The sequence below is a fragment of the Hyperoodon ampullatus genome (assembly GCF_949752795.1).
Source record: "Hyperoodon ampullatus genome assembly, chromosome: 12".
Taxonomy (NCBI): domain Eukaryota; kingdom Metazoa; phylum Chordata; class Mammalia; order Artiodactyla; family Ziphiidae; genus Hyperoodon; species Hyperoodon ampullatus.
The window spans coordinates 81,808,307-81,826,574 of record NC_136925.1 but is presented as its reverse complement, the minus strand read 5'-3'; positions in this window follow the sequence as shown (position 1 = coordinate 81,826,574).

The following is an 18,268-nucleotide window of genomic DNA, read 5'->3' as shown; positions in this document are numbered from 1 at the left end:
CTCAGTTCCTTCACATAGTTGGCACATAGTTTACTGTATTTCTGGAAGCCTGGGCTGTAAAAAAAGCTAGAGACTGAAAAGCATTTTGCCAATACGAGTCTCATGGAAACGCCAAACTGAGATCATAAATCAACAAGCAGGGAGAACAAGAATGGTGGTTTCTATAGAAGTTTAAGGATGTGGGCTGGCAGGTCTACTCGACATTGCTACCTGCATTTACTTCTCAACGAAAGTGAGAGGAAAAGGTGAGCAGCGAAGGTGACATAAAAGCAAGAAGAATGAAAGAAGGCAGAGTTGTGGGGAGTTTCAGCTTTAATGAGGTATAAGGCAGAGTTTTAAATGCTCTACGTATATGCTTGCTGAAGTTTTCTCTGAAGATCTAAGAAGCAGGCATCCTCTTCCACATTCCCATTCAGTTGCCCACAGCGCTCCCATGATCCTGAATTCTCAGTCTACCACGTCAGTCTTAAAAGGAAGGAAAGAAGGAAGGAAGGAGGGAGGGAGGGAGGGAGGCAGAAAGGTAAGGAAAGGAAAGGAAAGGCGAGAAAAGCCAACCAAATGAGTGTCCAGGGTAGGCCATCTGCAACCTTGTATGTTCCTAGGCAACAAAAAGGAGACCTGACCCTAGTCTAGACCTTCCAGGTGTGCACCTCCAGAGGAAAAGGCAAATCCTCCCCTCTGTGTGTGTGCAGTAACCTGGACAAACAGAAACCCATCTGTGAGATGGAATTTCCACGGCAGGTACGGGATCTGATGGGAATGTGCCGGCAGGAACATCTGTCCTGATATTAAACGCCTCATTCCCAGCTTCCTAACCCTTGAGCCATCTGCACAGAGAAGCAGGAACTCCTTGCTCCCTTTCCACGTGTACAGCAGGGTCAACTTAGACCACTCATCTCAGAAGTGGGGGGTCTGGGGGTAACTTTCTCTCCTGGGGGACATTGGCATCTTGATGGTCCCACTGAGAGGAGGAGGCTACTGGCATCTAGTGGGCCGAGGCCAGTGATGCTGCTAGACATGCCACAGTGCACAGAAGAGCTCCCCACAGCTAAGAATTTCTGGCCTCACGTGTCACAGTGCCAAGGCTGAGGCAGCTAGAGGCAGGCTTGTGTCCACCCTCTCACTGCTGCCTACATAGCGATCGGACAAAATCCTGCACATTCTCTCCCCAGTTTCCCCTCCCCACCCTGCCTGGGAAATATTGCCAAGATACATCAAAGAGCAGGAGATTCTTTTCAACAGAACCTTGCCACCCGTGGGCCATACACCTGTCTTTAGAAGCCACAGAAACCAATACTAATGCTGGTGCCCCCTGAGGAAAGGCAGAGGAACATCAATCCAGCCTCCAGCCAAGAGATTTCCCCAGAGGAATCAAATGCACTAACAATCCCTTCACACCCCAACACCTTTATCGTTTATCACATCCCATTAAACAACCTTGAGCACCTCCAAGTCCACCATCAGATTCGTGAATGGATCCTAAGATTCTTGTCCCCTGTCACGAGTCAAAAAGAAAAAGTTAACACAGAAGTTTCAACCCCGAAGTTGAAAAACGACGTCTGGGGACAGCTAACGCAGCAAAGAAGCAAATTTTCCAAAACGAAGGCAGGAGGAGACAGAGGTTTTTGCCAACAAACACCAAACATCTAACACACTATGAAAACAACCAGCACAGAAAGAGTGGCCCGGGCAATATCTTTTTGAAGAGGGAAAATCTTACTCTGGTTGTCAAGGGTAGCTGCACCATTAGAAACTGGGGTGCAGACGCACTAGGTCCACTTGCTCAGGGAGAGTCAGAGGTGGCAGCTGGAAGGCTGGTCCTTCGCATCCTGGGGCACTGCTGCCCCACCAGCCTGCAGGGTCTCCGGTCCCAGCGTGTCCTCCCAGGATGGCTGCAGCCTCCCTTCTCTGAGGAAATCAGAGCTGCTCTCCCACTGCTGAAAATATTGAGAAGTGCCAAGCAGATGGTCCCACGCTTATCAGCAGAAGCTGTGCTTCAAACGGCATCGTTCGGTGACACACGCAAGTGAAAATCTTCACGCTGATCCGCAATGGGAAGAAGCTGGTGACCATGTGAGGTGGTTGACCCCCTTGAACCACCAGTGCCGGCCAGGGCTGAGGAGCCAGATGGCCCAGAGACACGCTGCATGGGAGGGCCGAATCGCGTGTGCAGCGGAAAGACAGACCCAGCTCGAATTCCTGACTCAGCCTGTAACTAACCAAGTGATGTCTGCCAAGCTCTGGAAGACTCAGTTTTGCCCCCTGTAAAATGGAGCTAATCACGACCACCCAAAGATGCAATGGTTAGGGACTTCCCTGGCGGTCCAGTGGCTAAGACTTTGCCTTCCAATGCAGGGGGTGCAGGTTCGATCCCTGGTCGGGGAGCTAAGATCCCACACACAGCTAAGGTCCCACATGCCTCGCGGCCAAATAAACAAAACATAAAAGAGAAGCAATATTGTAGCAAACTCAATAAAGACTTTAAAAATGGTCCACATCAAAAGAATCTTAAAAAAAAAAGTTGCAATGGTTAAATGAGGCATAGGTAGACACCTGCACAGTGAGGGACATTTTGTTAAATAGTTAAATATCCGTTCCCTTCCTACAACCCATTTTCAGAGAGTCTCACGCCCACATGAGAGTGTACGTGTGATGCAGTGGAGGAGGGAGGGAGAGCGAACCCAGAAGCTACGTCCCAGGGGTGGACGAGCATCAGTGCCCAGCTGGCTTCTCAGCCTGGTTCAAAGACAATTCCTGGGAGCAGCTGTTTCTGTTAGGTGCAGATTCGCACCCAGGCAGTCAAGTTACTTCCCTGCCGCCACTCCCCCACCCCCATTCCCTTTGTCAACAGACCCTAGGTGAAGGCGCAAAGGCCAAGCCGGAGGCTTCTGGATGGTCTGAGTAGCCAAGCCCTGTGGTGAAGACCCTCCCCCGCTTCATGGCAGCATTTATTTCTTCTTTTTTCAAAAGTATTCCTTCATGGTTATTGTGTCAAAGTAGTCATGGACTCCCGGGACTGACTAAATCAAAAGAGGGCAAGGATGCAATTTCAGGTTCTGTGGGAAAGCAGACTTAGGAACCCACAGATGAAGCTTTCCTCGGCCTATCTTCATAAGCAGGAAGACGGAAGGCGAGCCAGACTGGTCTCGTGGGAAACCTGACCTGGGGCTCTGTCCTCCGTTGGGAAGAGGAGAGGGGTGACCAGAGCACGTCCCCAAAGACCTTCAAGCCACAGGCAAAACAGGGTGAGGTCAGGGCATTTACTAGGTAGGCAGGTGCTGAGCAGCAAATCAAAAATCGGGTGAACTCAGTGCGTTTTCATTACCTGGATTTGATGTTCCAAGGGAGGCAAGGTCAGCCTCCTGAAGACCTTTACGTTTCCCAGAGGATCATCAGAAACTGCAGGGAAAACCAGGACAGCCTAAGGCAAATGGCCAGGCCCAGAGGAAGGAGCAGCCAGAGGAGAGGGATCAGACACGGGGAAGCAAATACAGATCGGACGAGAAGGAACAGGCTGGCTGAGAAAGTGCCAAGGTCACGGGCAGGAAGGACGAGACCGCAAGGGAAGGAGGAGTGAGGGAAGGAGAGTGGCGGGCTCTGCTGCTGGGCTCCACGCTGGCTGCTTCTCAGAAGCTCAGGGACCGTCCAGATCTCATGAACGTTTCACCCTGTCCCTTCGGGGGCTATGAAACCCTGAGCCGAGGGACCAACGGGAAGGAAGCCTCCAACGTCATGATTTAAGTCAACAGAAGAGAGGGTCTCACCGATCTGCTTCTCCCAGCTCCTAACAGAACAGAGGAGTCTGTCCATCCTGCAGAGAACAACAAGTCGCCCCATTTGGAAACTGGTAACCGTCAGCAGGTACACCTGCTGGAGCAAGGCAGCAGGAAATGGTGCCTGGAGAGGTCGGGTGGAGTCCAGGCAGGGGGAGAAGACCCGGGGTGGGGGGTGGCCGTGTGGGGGGAGCCCGGAAGAGACGGCGTTCTCTGCCCCCAGATCGAGTGGGCAGTGGAAGGCACCGATTGTTTTGTGAGTAATTGGCACCACTAAGGAAAGCAGGAAGTCTTGCACATGGAGCCGGAATCTCACTGTGGTAGCTAATGATTTATGGTTAGAGAAAATACGGCAACTCTGTAAAAATAAAACTGCTTGCATTTAAGCCACAAATAGGTTGGCTATTTCTGTGCCCAGCTTGTCTTTGTGAGTAAACATCCTCCTCTTGAGAAGTAGGGAAAGTTGGGGCCGAGGGAGGTGTAGAGAGAAGGGGTAACGGAGCCCACGGAGCCCCGGAAAATGAAGAGTCCCCAACATCCAGGGTGGAAAGAGGTTCCATCTTCCGCCTCCACGAGTTCCCTACAGAAACAAGATCTCTCTTTCTCCCATCAAACAACAGGGAAACATGGTGGAGAAGGCCTGGGGAAGGACCTTATGGGACCAAGGGAGGAGGAAGCTTGGTAACCGAGGAGGCCGCAGAGTGGATCTATGAGTGCGAGAACCCATGAGTAGTAAACCCATTAGGTGGTGGAGCCCATAAGTTGACCCCCACGTGGGAGAATTCCTTTCTTCCATCAAGAGTTTACTCTTAAGTTTTAAACCCTCTCAAGGCCACGTATGCTTTGCTCAGCGTTAACCCCAGGGACGCCCAGTGAATTCCAGTCACATCCTCGAATGTTCTCCTCATCTGGAAGGACCTCTACTTCACCCTAGATATTGAGTCCTTGGTTATGACGAGACAGCCATCGAGTGCTTCCCCAAAGCCCAGGGCTCCCCTTAGCGTTAGAAAAACGGAGAGTTAGCACAGCAAGGGGGTAGGGCGCTCAGACTGAGAGAAGGGCAACGGCGGGGCAGTTGCGGGCGCTCATGCCCGTAGGAAAAGGACAGAACTCAGAGTCAGGGCTGGAGACAGCAGGTCCTCAAAATGGCGGGCAAGTCATTCAGCAGCAGTTGTCTTGGTTCACCATTTGGCCTCAGAACAGCTTCAGGTCTGCTAGAAATTTGGACTAGCGAACTTGACTGGAGTGGAGAGTGAAGCTTTATCCCATCCATTTGATTGACAGGGTCTCAGGGCAGGGCTGGCCCCGCCCTCTGTCCTCCAGTCCTGCAAAAGGGACTTCAGATCTCACTGGCCAGATAAAAGTCCAAGATAAAACCCTGAGAACAGAGCTCTGATTTGAATCCCATCAGCCTCGGGGACTCTTCGCCCTGCTTCTCCTCGCCTAGCCTGGCCCGGCATCGGTTGGGTCTCTCCCAAGTAAGGATCTTTACTTTCAGGGCGCGTTTCTAAAACATCAAATCTTAAAGAGAAATGCATTTTCTACTCCCTGCCCTTTGTTTTCCTCCAACTAGACAGGCCAGCGTGGCAGGGCCCGTGAGAACACCGTGGAGCAGAGACCAGAGCAGGTGCTGCATGGGGGGAAGCAGCCCCACAGAAATCTGTGGAAGCAGCCCTCCTGGGTGGACCTCGGGAGGAGCCTGAACCCAGATTGGACCCGGCTGTGGGAGGCTAGGTCCCCAGCCCTGAGCTTCCCCGGACCTTCCCTCGGTGTTTGGAATGTTCCAGGAAGACTCTTCCTGCCCAGCACCTTTGCAGGGAGAATGTAAAGTGACCCACAGTGGGGCGAGCGGTCCTCAAGCAAGTTGGCTCTCAGCACCGAGGGGCAGTGGGGACACTCTTGGTGCGGTGGTCACCCGTGTAGACGCAGCCCTGGGCAGTTTCCTTAACGGTAATAGATGGACCGTCTCCTGCTCTGAGTCAGCACCAAATCGGCAACACAGACACTTTGCCCTCTAGATTCCTTACCTAGATTGTAATCATGTGATCTCTCTTGTCCAAACATCATGAAAAAATCCACTTGTGAGAAAGAGTATTTTTGGAGCATTGCCTTGGGACATGGAATCTGTCCATCACTCTGGATGTTCTAAATATTACCCTGGGTTCAGCCCTGCATTCTTGGCCAGCATTGTCTCCGCCCCTCATAAAACTGCAATTTCTAAATTACCTTTTGGAGATATTCATCAGCCAGCATTTAGAGGCTCTATAAGAAAAGAGGCATAAAAGGATCAAAACTGTGTTTGTGTAGGAACTGGCCAGCACCCTTCCCGCCGTACCTCCAGAGTCCCCCGTTGGAGATTCCTGCGTCAGGAATAGCTGAGTTTCTTCTGAGCAGCAGCCACTTTGTTTATGTCAATAGAACACAATAAAGAGTGTAATTGGGGGGTTTTCTGTCCCTGCTAGGAAGCCTGAAGACACATCTTTGATCTGTCTTTGCAAATGCCCCACATGGTTTAAAAGAAGAATGTTCGAAATTATGAATTTAGTCAAAGGTCAAATTTGGGCACATTAAACTTGTATTCATTGTCTTTTTTCTGCCAATGACTGTGGAGTTTGGCAAACAATGTTTTTCTACCTACAATTTCCTCAAGGAGACTGAAAAAATCAGTCACCTTCAAATGACAGAAACTTAAATATTGGGACTACCACAAGTAGCTAACCTACATAGCTGTGACTCTGGACCCATGCAGAAGAGTTCTCTAACTTCTATGACAGCACCTACTAAATTATTTTATTAGAGGTACTTGTTTATGTGTCTGTCTTCCCCCAAACACTTAGCTCCTCAAGGCAGAGGTCATGCCTTTCTCATTTGGTACTTGCTGAACAAAAGAATTAGTTGAATAAATCAATTATGTGTAAAGCTGGGACCACAATTTTAAGTATTGGTTGTTTATTAATTGTTTCTTGAGTGTTAGTCTAATTTCCCCAGCTGGACAGCACATCGTTTGGGGAAGGAACTACATGTACACTTCCTGAGAACACCAGGGGCTGAACACTGCTAGATGGTTTGACACATATCCGGCTTCACGTAACTGAGAGTGAAACTCCTAAGCCCTCGGGTGAGAGTTTGCTGAACTAATCTGTCTCCGTTCATCACAACTAGCACCTGGCAAACCCTTCTGACTATATCACGATATCATGCTGCTGACTTCCGTTTGTTTAGGGTACGAGAGGGTCCTCGGTCATCAGTCCTGCCGTGTTTTAGAGGGACTTGCTACTCTCTTTTTAAAACCAGAGTGCCCGGGCTTCCCTGGTGGCGCAGTGGTTGAGAGTCCGCCTGCCAATGCAGGGGACGCGGGTTCGTGCCCCAGTCCGGGAGGATCCCACATGCCGCGGAGCAGCTGGGTCCGTGAGCCATGGCCACTGAGCCTGCGTGTCCAGAGCCTGTGCTCCACAACGGTACCGCAAAAAACAAAAACAAAAACAAAAAAAACCAGAGTGCCCTATGGTGGCCTACTGTGTACTTGCTAGGTGATTTAGGTGGCAAGTAACGAAGGTGAAAGTGCATCCAACTAACTTTGCTCCACTTGCCTGAAAATAACACGTATGACAGGCTCATTTTTGGTAAATCAATCTCCATACGTTGCCCTAATGAAGGACGCTCAGCGTCCACAGCCGAGAAAACAATAGTTAAATATTTCTGGCAACCGTGGCTCCTTTAGACCTACCCAGCGGCCCTATGATGGTTATAAAAATTCTATCAGACAAAAACGAAAATGTCCAGCCTACAACGGTGTAAATTAGGCAAAATAACTAAAATCAGACTTAATTTGTCCCAACTTTAATCACTGTTCTGGGTAAAGAGGCAAGTACAGTCAACTCCCATTCCTTCCGACTTGACCGCTAGGTGTGTCGTTCTCCAAGACCTTGACCTTGTGCTTTCAGTGCTTGCTCCTTCCTCATTTCCGCAGACCGATCACCATGCAAGGGTGAGCCAGGGAAACAAGATGGGGGGGATGCCCACCGAGCTCATACTCTTAGCAGAATGTGCTGGAGGAGAAGGAGGTTGTGCTATTGGCCAAAATGAGATTAGGGATTGTCAACCTTTTCCTTTGAAACTTCTTCCTGTGCTCTGCTGACAAGGATGTGTTAGGTCACCTCTTGTCACCATCCCTGAGTCAGAAAGGTTGGCTTTTAGACGCCCTCCGAGCCCCGAGGTGGGTGGCGCAGAAGTGGTCCCTAAGAGATGAGAGGAAAGCAGTGGGTGATGGAGAAAGCAGAGGCCTCTGTGCACAAGGCAAAAATGAGTGACCCCTGGGACGTGCACTTCCACCCCTCAGAGAATCCCTGGAACCCCTGGGGAGAGGTCAGTGTGGTGGGCAGAGACCTATCGATACAGGTCAAGCCAAGCTCAACCTAGGTTAATTTTATCATTAATCTGAGTTGCGTTCCAATCCCTTAAATAGTTCTGATACCCTGGAATTGTAAAAGGAGTAACCTGAGGTGAAAGTTCTAGAAAGTTCTAGAACAGGAACATTCTAGGCTCAAGAGCCTTTCCTGAAAAGAGAAAGAGGGAGAGGGTAGGAAACTCAGGCATATTACCCACTGGGCATTTTTGGTGGATGGCTTTGTAACAGCAAATATGTAGTCCGTGTATCACCTGACCAGCCACAGAGAGGCTCTATTTTGTCCCCCCCCCAAGCTGGGATCAGGGTTTTCCCTGCGTGCTTTTATCAGTCCAAAGATGTCAGGTGTCCCCCTCTGCTCTGGAGGATTGCGGAGCCGAAGGCTGTCCACTCGGCAAGGGGCTGACAGAGCAGGGCAGTGTCCCAGGCACAGATGGACGAGCACCTTGCTGTGCCATGGACGACAGCTGAGCTCGGGGACAGCAAGCCGAGAGGGACGGCTCGGGGCTGAGTCCTGCCCAGGTGGCTCTCCCCTCCCCCGCTGTAATCGGGCACCTGCCCCCACCTCTCTGGTCCACATGGTCCTTCTTCCTCCCAGCCTGTTACCACCTATCTAGTCACTGTCAGTGGAAAAATTGCTCTGCAAATAGGAGCCTGATCTTTCTGTCTTGGGCAGACTGCAGCCTCTTTTTTCCCCCTGTAACTTCAGTCAATGATTGTACTGAGCAATGCGGGCTGGGGGCTAGGGAGGAGCCTTCAGGGCACAATGGTGAGAAGTTGGATTATCAGGAAACCTGGGGTCCCAGGAGTCCCCCAAGAGAGGAGCTGGGACTCTATCTCCAGCCTCTGCCTCCAGAAATGGACCAGCAAGGGGCTGCTTGTGGCCCTTCCACTTAACTCCCCAGTGGCAGCAGATAAGCCAAGGTGCACGATGGCTTATGGCATGGCACCCCTACCCCCCCGAGGTGCTCTTAGCCCTACCTCCTGCCCGCAGGTGCTCTGACTCTACTTCCTGAAGCAAGGGTAGGACGCTCTCTAATGGGCAGCAGGTTTTTCTGTGGATTATGAAGTCTTGCCCTCTTTCATCCTCCTCCCCTACTTACGGGTATATTCATTTGCTAGGGCAGCCATAACAAAATACTACAGACTGGGGGCTGGAACAACAGAAATTTATTTCTCACAGTCCTGGAGGCTGGAGGTCTGAGGTCAAGGTGCCGGCAGGGTCGGTTCCTCCTGAGACCTCTCTCCTTGGCATGTAGACGACCGTCTTCTCTCTGTGTCCTCACGTCCCTCTGTGTGCGTCTGTGTCCTAATCTCCTCTTCTTATAAGAACACCAGTCATCTTGGATTAGGGCCCCCCCAAGGACCTCATTCTAACTTATTCACCTCTTTAAAGACTTGTCTCCAAATACAGTCACATCCTGAAATGCTGGGGGCTAGGGCTTCGACACCTGAATTTGGGGCGACACAATTCAGCTCACAACAGTAACCAATTAGGATAAGGCCCTAAGCTGTCCCAGGACAGGACACAGAGGGGCTCCAGCAGTTAACTGCCCTGCTCCTATACTGCAGCCCCTGGGTCCCCAGCAACACTCTGTCCCCCTCCAGCCCCCAGCTATTGCCTATTCCCATCTGAGCAGCTCTAGGATGCAGCAGCAGCCACTCACGCGGTTCTTGTGCTTGTCCCTAAAATTAGCTGCCACTGGATGAGGTTTCCTGTGTCTTGACTCTTTCCAGGCAGAGACGGGAAGCCTATGTTCCCCCCACCCCCCAACCTGAGATGTCTGTGGCATCACTGCTACGGATGTTATGGACAATCAATAGTCCAACATCTTTAGGAAGTTTACTTAAATCTCCCTAGTTGAGGCCCCCTTGGGAATGGTTGCTGGACAGTTCTGGATTTCTGCCCTTCCCCAGCTGAGGTCCATGCCATGTGCATCACCCCCATGTGAGAGGATTCTAGCAGGAGGTCCTTACCCTGAAATGTTGGGATCCTGGCCCAGGGGGGATCCGACGCGTGCATGACGCGTGACCGGGGCAGACATACCAATGCATACCCAGGCTTGTGCTCTGAAGTTCCTAGGAGAAGAGGTTCAGACACATTAATACCTGTGACGTGCTGTCTTGAAGAGTCTACACCCAAATGTCCCTGGGGTCAATTGTCCCCCTCTGGATACAGTAAGCTCAAGGTGCTCAAATTCAATCACCACATCCTGCCATCTTGAACCAGGAACATGCCTTCCAGAAGTCCACGATCATCGTTTGATGCCTCCAGAACCATGAACATTTATCAAGAGGAAAAAACCACCCTGGAACACGGCTCTGAAGCTCTTCTATTCTACTCTAGTTCACAGTAAAATGTTGAGGTCCCCGGAGACAAAAGCTTTACTAACACCCTCAGCTCTGGAACATCCCACCTGCATCCGCCTCCATCTCCTGCCCTGGCTGAAGTGGAACAGAGCTGCCTAGTTCCACAGAGTTCTCAGCCTTGGGGATGGGGGCGCTCAGCCATGAGTCCTTACCAGACTTCCAGCAGGAATATCTGCTGACCTCTTTGAGTCCCAAATTTTCTCAAGCCTTTCCTGAGGAGGACTTTCAGTGATCTACATACGGGACGTGCGGGAATGGGCATCCATAGCTTCAGTGCTGCAGCTCAGTCCATACTGAATTCTGAAATAATAGTTAGCTAAGACCACCTCATCTCAGACCGTCTGCGCCTGTTTTGGTTCCAGTGGGCAGTTATGTGAGGGGACCACGGCCAGTCCTTACCACAAAGATGGCCCCATACACATCCTCCTGCAACCAGTTTCTAAGGGCCAACTTGACTTTAGAAATCTAATTTGATGTAGGGTTCAAGTCTCACTATCAGACAGACTCTGATACACAGAACCTTCCCTGTGGAGGACATCTTTTTTGGTAATTTTTGTGTTAAAATACAGATAACATGAAATTTACCATTTTAACCATCTTTAAGTGTACAGGTCACGGACATTAAGTACATTCATGTTGTTGTGCAACCATCACCACGATCCTTCTCCAGGACGTTTTTCATCTTTCCAAACTGAAACTCTGCCCATTACACAAAGACTCCCCATTTGCCCTTTTCCCCAGGCCCTGGCACCCACCCTTCTACTTTCTGTCTCTATGGGTTTAACTGCTCTAGGGGCCTCATAGAAGTGGAATCATAGAGTATTTGTCCTTCTGTGTCCACACAATGTCCACCTTAGCATGATGTCTTCAAGGGTCATCCAAGTTGTAGCATGTGTCAGAACTTCATTCCTTTTATTATTTTTTAAAATATTTATTTATCTATTTGGCTGCCCCAGGTCTTAGTTGCAGCATGTGGGATCTTTTAGTTGCATCGTGTGGGATCTAGCTCCCTGACCAGGGATCAAACCTGGGCCCCCTGCATTGGGAGCGCAGAGTCTTAGCCACTGGACCACCAGGGAAGTCCCAGAACTTCATTCCTTTTAAAGGCTGGATAATAGTCTATTGTATGGTATGGAAGGTGCATGTAGCACATTTTGTTTCTCCATTCATCCAACGGTGGACACTTGGGTTTTTGGAGGACATCCTTTTTTAAGAGTGCTACATTATAGATCAATGTCCAGATACCCTTCTTTCTATCTAGTTTTCAGTAATGTTTCTGCAGTCAATAGCTTGGTATACTTCACTTAAAACTACACAGGAGGTACTTTGCATATACTTCCGGCCCTGGATGCCACATGTGCTGAGGGACCTGTATCAGGGTTCTTAACTGCAAACCACAGAAATAGACTCCAGCTAATTTGAGTAAAAAGGGGATTTACTAAAAGCACATTTGCTAGCTCACAGAATCTCCAGGAGGACAGAAAAATCCAGGCTAAGTAAGGACGCCCAAAACAACTGTGTGATGCTAAAATCGTGCAGCAGAATTAGCTCCATCAAGACACCGCTGCATCCTTCGTAAAGCCACAGGCGATCCAGTTGCTGCCTCACCCCTGCAGGCGCCCAGTCCCGCTGCCCTGGGGCCCCCTGGACACCACCCCCACCAGAGAGGATCCTCAGTGTCCCTCCTTCTTCTTGTCACCAGCAGCCAGGCAAAGCCAAGACCAGAAAAATCTGGTTGACTGTGCCAAGGTCAAATGCCTCGATTCATGGGCTTCCATGGTGGTGCAGTGGTTGAGAGTCCGCCTGCCGATGCAGGGGACGCGGGTTCGTGCCCCGGTCCGGGAGGGTCCCACGTGCCGCGGAGCGGCTGGGCCCGTGAGCCATGGCCGCTGAGCCTGCGCGTCTGGAGCCTGTGCTCTGCAGCGGGAGAGGCCACAGCGGTGAGAGGCCCGCGTGCCGCAAAAAAAAAAAAAAAAAAAAAGCCTCGATTCACAGGAAGGGAGCCTGGGAAAGTGAGACTCTCATGAGGTGGGGAACGCCCCCAGGGTGGGCAGGGGTCTGGATTTTGCGTGTTCAAACAGAGAAACAAAGATCCGGGTCAGGCTTAATGGCCTCTCCAGTCTGACCCGTATCCTCATCACAGGGAGCAGGTGTTCCAGACTGTGCTATACTGCCTTAGGCCTGATGAAGTGGAGCCCCTGCCCTGAGCCCCACACCTAAAGGCCCCCAGTGACCCTTCCCTATCCAGTCCCGCCCACCAAAGTTCACAGACCCAGTCCCTGGGTCCGCCTGAAGCCGGAGGTCATCCTCTGGGTACCCAGGACCTTGGAGCACCAGGGCACCAGTGGCATCAACTACAATCACCATACTGTGCAACCATCACCACTATCTAGTTCCAGAAATTTTTCACCTTCCCAAACTGAAACTCTGTACCCATTAAACACTAACTCTCCATCCCTCCATCCTCCGACCCCTGTGACCTCTAATCTGCTCTCTCTATGAGTTTCACTGCTCTGGGTACCTTCTGTAAGTGGAGTCATACAGTATTTGTTCATGTCTGGCTTATTTCACTTACCATGATGTTTTCAAGGTCCATCCAGGTTGTACCACGTGTCAGAATGTCCTTTTCAAGGCTGAATCATATTCACGTATGGACAGACCTCATGGTGTTTATCCACATGGCAGTCAACGGACACTTGGTTGTTCCCACCTTTTGGCTACTGTGAATAATACTGCAAACATGGGTGCAGAGTCCCTGCTTTCAATTTTGGGGGGTATATACCTAGGGGTGGGATTGCTGGGTCAAATGGGAATCCCATATTTAAGTATTTGGGGAACTGCCAATTTGTTCTCCACAGCAACGGCACCATTTTACATTTCTACCAGCAATGTACGAGACTTCCAGTTTCTCCACATCCTCACCAGCACTTGTTATTTTGTAGTTTTCTTTTTTTAATAATAGCTATCCTGGGGGCTTCCCTGGTGGCGCAGTGGTTGAGAATCCGCCTGCCAATGCAGGGGACACGGGTTTGAGCCCTGGTCCGGGAAGATCCCATATGGCGCGGAGCAATAAATCCTGTGCGCCACAACTACTGAGCCTGCGCTCTAGAGCCTGCGATCCACAACTACTGAGCCCACGTGCCACAACTGCTGAAGCCCACACACCTAGAGCCTGTGCTCTGCAACAAGAGAAGCCACAGCAATGAGAAGCCTGCACACCGCAACGAAGAGTAGTCCCCACTCACCGCAACTAGAGAAAACTCGCACGCAGCAACGAAGGCTCAGTGCAGCCAAAAATAAATAAATAAATAAATAAATAAAAGCTATCCTAGTGGGTATGGAGGGTAGCTTGTTTTATAACATTTAAATATTTAGATGTAGAGGGTGTGGGCTTCCATTTGTACTTTTATCTGAGCCTCAAAATTGCTAGGGCTGGGCCTGTTCTTACCAGTATAAATTTATTAGAGAGGTGTACTAGTTTCCTGGGGCTGCCATAACGAATTACCACAATACGGGTGACTTAAACAACAGAAATTTATTTTCTCATCGTTCTGGAGGCCAGAAGTTTGAAATCAAGGTGTCAGCAGGGCCTGTTCCTTCCTAAGGCTCTAAGGGAGGAAGCTTCCTGGTCTCTTCCAGCTTCTGGTGGCTCGTAGCACCCCTTGGCTTGTGACAGCATCACTCCACTCTCTGCCTCTGTCTTCACGGCCTCCTTCCCTGCGTCTGTGTGTCCTTTTCTGTCTCTTATAAGGACACCCCCATGGATTTATTGTTATGCTTTAATCCAGTGTAACCTCAGCGCGACCCTCAGTTATATCTGCAAAGACCTTATTTCCAAATAAGTTCTCATCCTGAGGTTCTGGGTGGTTGTGAATTTGGGAGGGCCACTGTTCGATCCACTCTAAGAGGTAATTCCCTTCCCAGTGCTCCATTCCACCAGCGACACGGAGCCAGCCCATCACGATGGTGCCATAGAGGTGAGAGGTAGCTCAGGTTGCCCCAAATTCACAGTCAAGAGCAGCCCAGACAGGCTCCGTGTGCAATGAATCAGGCAGAGGTAGAGTCACTCTGACTCAGGTACTGAGAAATACATCCGTCTTTAATTTTCTAGAACCAAGCTTAAACTCCCGTAACCATTTTGTTCTGGAAAAATCCTTAATCTTGGCACCCCAATGTTACTCATCTCTTCTAGCTTAAATTGTTTCTTTCGGGTAAGCAGGCAATTAAGATTTTCAGTTCAGTCACTTCAAAGTCCCACCCAGTCTTTCTCTCCCTTCCCCTCTGCAGAGTAGAGACAGCACTGCACGTAAGGGCAGCTTTGGGACCTCGTGGGGTCAGGGGGCTGTGTGAGCCCAGGGCCTCTGAGAGGCAAACAAGAAGGTAGGATTAACGTACAAGGACAGTGTGGGGGGAACGCCTGTGTAGAGGAAACGGAAAGGGAGCAACGGCTGGGACAGTTGCCAGACCACAATGCAAGTCTGACCCTGAGTGCAGGGACGGGAAGGACAGTTGGTGGACATGTCCTGACCTCCTGCAGAAGGCTCAGCAGGGCCAGTGGGGCATCCCTGAGCCCAGCTTGGCTGTCAGGGGAGTCCCATTTGCCCCAGCATCCTGCAGCTCAGCCTTGGCTGGGAGCGACCCCAGGAAAGTGAGGCCTCGGGCGTACATGTAGGGGGAGTCCCTGCCCCGGACACAGCGCTCCCCACAGCTGTCACCTGAGCTGCTGGTCTGGGGGCCTCCGCAGCGTCCTCCTGGCCTGGCTCTGGAGTGTCTCCCTGCTGCATCCCACCTCTAGCCCCAGCGGAAATGCAAGCGCTTGTTCTCACCCTGCGCAATGAAGCAGGGGCTCATCCAGGCTGCTACGGGACACCCGGCCCACCATGGTCACCCCCGGGTCCGTGCAGGACGCCTAAGGGCCCCTGCAGCCAGGAGGAAGCAGCAGCGTGGGACCACCTCTCCTGCAGGTCCCACACCCTCTGGGCTACCCTCCCCTTGGGGTCCGTGTCAAGTGTCCTCCTGTCTGGTGCCCCTCACCTTCTCAGGCCCCGCGCCAGCTCTGCTAGGACTTCCTGACCAGCACTAGCCCCTGAGTGTCTGCAGTCTGTCTTCAAATCGACACTCCAGACTGTAGTCCTCCAGACCAGACCTACTGACATTCACAGCCCCGCCTTCAAGTACCCAGGAAACCTCCTCCTCACTGTCTGAGCCATCATTTTCTAAACTGTTTTAAACTCCAGCCTGGGCAGTGATGTCCGTCCCAGGCAGGGGAAGAGAGAGACACAGGTGATAAGCTCTTCTGAGAACAAAGATACATCAAAACATATTTCAAAGAATAGCGTCCCTCCCTCACACTAGAGAAAAATGGAGTTTTAAATTGATGTCCGCCCCAGGCAGGGGAAGAGAGTCACAGGTGACAAGCTCTTCCGAGAACAAAAATACATCAAAACATATTTCAAAGAATAGCATCTCTCCCTCACACTAGGAAAAAATGGAGTTTTAAATGTCTCTACGGGTAGGCAGTAAGGAGCCCTTTGGGGTTCCTTAGTTTTTGGTGCCATCAAGTGGTGATTTAGGTTTTTACAAAATGGAAGTCATCTAATGAATATTTTTATTCTTCTGTTTCCCTGCTTCTATAGGACATTGGATTTTTATCTCTTCAATGGTTACTTTAGGGGAATTTTTCCCAAAAGACAAGGGAAGGTCCCTTTACCTTGGCAAACCCCAAATTAGTTAAATAGGCTATTTTTTTTTTGCTGTACGCGGGCCTCTCACTGCTGTGGCCTCTCCCGTTGCGGAGCACAGGCTCCGGACGCGCAGGCTCAGCGGGCCATGGCTCACGGGCCCAGCCGCTCCGTGGCATGTGGGATCTTCCCGGACCGGGACACGAACCCGTGTCCCCTGCATCGGCAGGCGGACTCTCAACCACTGCGCCACCAGGGGAGCCCTAAATAGGCTATTTTTAAAAGTCGGTGACTGAGATATTCTGAATTTCTAAGAGGCAGCACTCAAAAGGGATTTTTAATGAAGTTCCTTCGTTTTCTGCTCAGGATAACATCCCGATATTCAGCTATCGCCCACACTTCTCCTACACCCTAGTTGATGTTTGTCCTTGAACTGTTCCAAAGGTCAAGTAGAGATTGGAGTGCTGTCCCCCCTTGCAAGGGTGGGCGCTCAATAAATATTTGTCGAATGGAATAGATGGAGGGCTTCCCTGGTGGCGCAGTGGTTGAGAGTCCGCCTGCCGATGCAGGGGACATGGGTTTGTGCCCCGGTCCAGGAGGATCCCACATGCCGCGGAGCGGCTGGGCCCGTGAGCCATGGCCGCTGAGCCTGCGCGTCCGGAGCCTGTGCTCCGCAACGGGAGAGGCCACAACAGTGAGGCCCAAGTACCGCAAAAAAAAAAAAAAAAAAAGAATAGATGGATGAGTGGAGGTATAGGACTGATGTGGAGATTAAACAAATAATCTCTGTAGAGCAACAATGTACACGTAAGTATTTAACGAGCAGTAGCTATTATTATCATTATGGTTACGCGCTCAATATGAAAATTCAAAGCATCCTTGGACAACATAACATCCTTAAAAGCATTTAAAAGATCCTGAAATGGGGCTTCCCTGGTGGCGCAGTGGTTGAGAGTCCGCCTGCCGATGCAGGGGACACGGGTTCGTGCCCCGGTCCGGGAAGATCCCACATGCCGCGGAGCGGCTGGGCCTGTGAGCCATGGCCGCTGAGCCTGCGCGTCCGGAGCCTGTGCCCCACAACGGGAGAGGCCAAGGCCCGCGTACTGCAAAAAAAAAAAAAAAATCCTGAAATGACCTTATTCTTCTGAATCCCCTTATGTCGTCCTGGGTAGGGATAAATAGTAGGTCTTGTACGACAAGAGTTGGGATGAGAAAAAAATGTTCCCTTCCAGAAAGTCTAGAGTATCCGCCTGAATAAAGAGCGTAGAAAGGATATAAGGATATTATAATCTAAACAGGCCCCAAATTCAGAAATAAAAGTGGAATTTCACCCATATTTGTCCCACAGGCAACCCAGCTTCCTCCCATGAGTCACTGTGGTGAGAAGTTCTCGGTTTGGTGACGTCAGTCCAGCGCGATCTCCCCACCCATCCCCTGGGGTCCAGCGCTTCTGTCACTCAGACCCGCAGGGTGAATCTTCCTGACCAGGATGCATAGGTAAGTAAAAGCTAAAGGGATGCAGGAATGTGATCAGACCTCTAAACAAGTTGTGTGAACCTCAGCAGGAGGGATGGACCATTGGAGGCCACTACCTCTAGACTGTTCAAGAGATAAACCAGGGTGGTGGGAATGGGTCCTTGTCCTAAGTGTCAGGAGACACAGTACTAGTTCTTCTGGAGTGACAAGGAGTGGCCTAGGGGGCTGTGACAGAAATGGCTGCAGGGGGCCTCCCGACAAAGTGAGGTGCGATGGGGATGCAAGAGATCGGCCAGCGTTTCCATCTGCCCTCAAGAAGCAGGGTGGGGAAGAGAGAGAGAGAGAATGAGCAGGCCCCGGGGGCCCCGCTGGGGGTCTTTCTGAGCAGGGATGGGGTGGCCCATCCCGACGGAGACCAGATAGGGATGCGCCTGCTTCCCACCCCCTACACAGGAGGGAATGTATGAGGACATCGAAATAATTTTCTAGGCCCAAGAGGGAGCCAATCCTGCCCCGGGTTCCAAGTCAGCAAACCAAAACTTAGATAACTTTCGTGTCCCTGT